This window comes from Chrysochloris asiatica, unplaced genomic scaffold (genome assembly GCF_000296735.1).
Source record: "Chrysochloris asiatica unplaced genomic scaffold, ChrAsi1.0 scaffold00090, whole genome shotgun sequence".
NCBI lineage: Eukaryota > Metazoa > Chordata > Mammalia > Afrosoricida > Chrysochloridae > Chrysochloris > Chrysochloris asiatica.
This window is the reverse complement of record NW_006408608.1, coordinates 10,072,867-10,077,283: the sequence shown is the minus strand read 5'-3', so window position 1 is coordinate 10,077,283 and position 4,417 is coordinate 10,072,867. Positions and strand designations below refer to the sequence as shown.

The 4,417-nt window shown below is 44.1% G+C and overlaps 1 pseudogene; it reads left to right on the top strand.

Annotated features, from left to right (window-relative positions):
* Positions 1-1,247: 1,247 nt before the first annotated feature.
* On the top strand, positions 1,248-2,239 carry LOC102833291 (annotated as a pseudogene).
* The last annotated feature ends 2,178 nt before the right edge of the window (positions 2,240-4,417 follow it).

The following is a 4,417-nucleotide window of genomic DNA, read 5'->3' as shown; positions in this document are numbered from 1 at the left end:
CTGACTCCGGATGGCCACATGGGTTACAAAGCAGAGCTTTTCCATACGGTTTTCTTGGCTGTAATCTTTAGGGAAGTAGATCTTTCTTCTGCAGCACTGCTGAGTGGCTTCAAACTGTCAACCTTTAGGTTGGTAGATGAGTGAAAACTAGTGTGGCGCTGTAGGATAAGCACTGGGCTGCAAACCACAAGGTTCTCAGTTCAAACACATCAGCTGCTCCTCAGAACCCTATACAGGATCACTATGAGTCAAAACTAACTGGACAGCACTTAACAACAACAGGGACCATTAAAGAAAGAAAACAAATGGGAATAAAGCCTCCCACAGATCAGGGATCAAGAGGCTACAATGAAGGGATGACAAATATGAAGTATCAGTAAGGCCATTGCATTCTAGGGAAAGAAAATAAGAATTGAACGGAAAATACACTAAAAGAGAACATTATAGGGGCAGAGAAGCCTACTACAAGAAGGCTTCCAAAAGTTCATGGAAAAATGGAATTAAGAGATAATGGAATTTTTCCATGAACTTTTTGAAGCCCCTTCCTATAAAAGTAGATAGAATGGCTCAGGCCTCTCTCTAAGGAGATGACATTTGAGATGAGATTAAAAGATAAAGGGGGGAAATATGGCCAACAAAAAGCATACTCTAGAGGTCATGTCTGTGTTTTTCTCTGAGGAGAGGCCTTAGTGCAAGCCTCTGACCAGATTCCTGCTTTGTCCTCAGAGCCCAGCAAAAGCGATCACTCACACCAATAAAGGTGCCCATTAACCTTGAGTGAGACCTCAATTAGCAGCGAAGTCTTAATGCTGTCGTTAACCTGAGCAAGGAAGGCAAAGGTGGGGAGGAGGCAGAGAACCACATCTAATTCCTGAAACAACCTGTAAGAAGTAAGGGGCTCCTTACTTCTCGTCTTAATTCTCCAGTGCTGCTGAATACCACAGTGGATGGCTTTGTCAAACAGAACTGAATTCTCTCATAATTTAAAAGGCTACAAGTCCGGCTCTAAGGGAAGGCTTTCTCTCTCTGTCAGCTCTGGAAGAAGGTCTTTGTCTCTTCAGCTACTGCCTCCTGGATCCTTAGACATCTTCCATGTGTCTCAGCATCAATCTTCCCCCATCTTTGCTCACTCCCTTATTTGTCTAATCTTTTCATTCTCAAAAGAGATTGGAGTGGCTCTCTGCTCCTCCCTGTTCGACAGGCAGCCGCAGCTTCTCTTGCAGTACCAGCTGCATCCCTGAGACAAGATGGTGAAGGTCGGAGTCAACGGATTTGGCCGTATTGGGTGCCTGGTCCCCAGGGCTGATTTTAACTCTGGCAAAGTAGAGGTTGTTGCCATCAACGACCCCTTCATTGGCCTCAACTACATGGTATATATGTTCCAGTATGATTCCACCCATGGCAAGTTCAATGGCACTGTCAAGGCTGAGAATGGGAAACTTATCATCAATGGGAAGCCCATCTCTATCTTCCAGGAGCGAGATCCCACCAACATCAAGTGGGGTGATGCTGGTGCTGAATATGTTGTAGAGTCCACCGATGTCTTCACAACCTTGGAAAAGGCTGGGGCTCACTTGAAGGGTGGTATCAAAAGGGTAATCATCTCTGCCCCTTCTGCTGATGCCCCATGTTTGTGAATGGGCATGAACCATGAGAAGTATGACAACTCGCTCAAGATTGTCAGCAATGCCTCCTGCACCACCAACTGTTTGGACCCCCTGGCCAAGGTCATCCATGACAATTTTGGCATCGTGGAGGGACTCATGACCATAGTCCATGCCATCACTGCCACCTAGGAGACTGTGAATGGCCCCTCTGGGAAACTGTGGCATGATGGCTGTAGGGCTCCAGAACATCATCCCTGTATCTACTGGTGCTGCCAAGGCTGTGGGCAAGGTCATCCCTGAACTGAATGGGAAACTCACTGGCATGGCCTTCCTTGTCCCCACTCCTAATGTGTCTGTTGTGGACCTGACCTGCCGCCTGGAGAAGCTTCCAAATATGATGACATCAAGAAGGTAGTGAAGCCCAGGCATCAGATGGACCCCTAAAAGGCATCCTGGGTTACACTGAAGACCAGGTGTCCTTTAACAGTGACACCCACTCTTCTACCTTTGATGCTGGGGCTGGCATTGCCCTCAACGACCACTTTGTCAAACTTATTTCCTAGTATGACAATGAATTCGGCTACAGCAACAGGGTGGTGGATCTTATGGTCCACATGGCCTCCAAAGAATAAGAGCCCCCTGGACCACCAGCCCCAGCAACAGCACTAGAAGAAGAGAGAGGCCCTCAGCTTCTGGGAGTCCTTACCCAACTGTAATCCCCCTACACACTGAGAAACTCCCATCCTGTTTCCATCCAGACCCCCTGGAGAAGGGGAGGGGCTTTAGAGAGCCCAGTCTTGTCATGTACCATCAATAAAGTACACTATCCAGCCAAAAAAAAAAAAAAAGAGAGAGAGAGACTGGAGTGCAGGACCCTACCCAGAGAAACAGGGACGCCAGAGATGGAGGCAGAGATGACAATGTGGAGAGATGGAGCGGCTAGGAACTCTAGACCCAGAGAGGGAGCGGGGCTTTGTGCTGATGACCAGGGGGCAGGCTTCTAGTGTATACCCTTTGGTTGATTGATGATGCATGGAGGGGATCATAACCATGGCAATGAAACGATATACAATAGGATGAATGTAAAGCTAATGTTCTCCCATGTAAACTATCACATAATTCACAATAAAACATTTTTTTAAAAAAGAGAGAGAGAGATTGGCGCACCCTACACTAATTGATGCATTTGAGTTATGGTGTTGAAGGAAAACATTAGAAGTACCATGAACTGCCAAAAGAGCAAACCAATTCGTGTTGGAAGAAGTACAACCAGAATGCTCCCTGGAAGCCATGATGGCCAGACTTCGTCTCTCATACTTCAAACATATTGTCATTCCTTGGAGAAGTTTGGTAAACTGAAGGGTCAAAGAAAAAGAGGAAGACCCCAATGAGATGGATTAGCACAGTGGCATCAGTAATGGCCTCAAATGTAACCATGATTGTGAGGTTGGTGTAGAACCGGACAGTGTTTCATTCTGCTGTGCATAGGGTCATTATGAGTGGGCACCAACTCAATGGCACCTAACAACAACAACACTAATTATGCCTCATTAACATAACAAAGACAACCCATTCCCAAATGGGACTCAGACATAGAAGTTAGAACTTATAACACATTTTTGTTGTTGTTGTTAAGTGTTGTCCTGTCCATTCTGACTCATAAGGGTCCTGTTTAGGGTTTCCAAGGAGCAGCTGATGGGTCTGAACTGCTGACACTGCATTTAGCAGTCTAGTGCTTATCCTACAGTGCCACACCAGGACTCCAACACATATTTGGGGGGGAGGAGGGGTCTTAATTCAATCCGTGACACTCCTCATGGGCATTCATTTTGTTCTTCCTAGTTTCTCCCTTAATAAAGGAGGCTCCCACTGAGAAACGCTGAGTGTGCTCTTTTCTTGTGGTTTTCTAACCCCAGATCTTTGCACATTTCACTGTAATATTTGACTTTGTCTTCTTGAGATGCTCTTTGAAAATTTCTGTTCAGCTCTTTTACTTCCTCATTTCTTTCATTTGCTTTGGCATTTCTATGCTAGAGAGCAAGTTTCAGAATCTCTTTTGACATCTATTTTGATCTTTTTTGTTTGTTTGTTTCTTGTCTTCTTAATGACCTTTTGCTTTCTTCCCGTATGATGTTCTTGATGTCATCCGACAACTCTTCTGGTTTTGGGTCATTAATGTCTATTACATCAAATCTGTTCCTTAGATGATCTCTAAACTCAGGTGGGATAATATGTTCAAGGCCATATTTTAGGCATCATGGACTTGTTAGCTTCAGCCTAAACTTGCATATGAGTAATTGATGGTCTGTTCCATAGTCTTCCACTAGCCTTGTTTTGGCTGATGCTGTGGAGCTTTTCCACTATCTCTTTACACAGATATAGGCAATTTGATTTCTGTGTATTCAAGCAGGTGAAGTCCATGTCTTTTAAGTTGTTTTTAAAAGGTATTTACAAGGAAGAGGTCATTGGTCTTGCAAAATTCTATCATGGGATCGCCAACACTGTTTCTATCACCAAAGCCATACTTTCCAACTACTGATCCTTCCTCTTTTTTTCCAAGCTTTGCATTCTAATCACTAGTAACTATCAATACATCTTGATTGCATGTTTGATCAATTTCAGACTGAAGATGTTGGTAGAATTCTTCAGTTTCATCATCACTGGATTTAGTGGTTGATGCATAAATTTGAATAATAATGGTATTAATTGGTTTTCCTTGTTATAGCTCCTAACATCAGGGCAACATGCAAGCCACCACAGGCGTATGGATATTATCTTATTACAGAGAATGTTATACTTTAAGATAGATC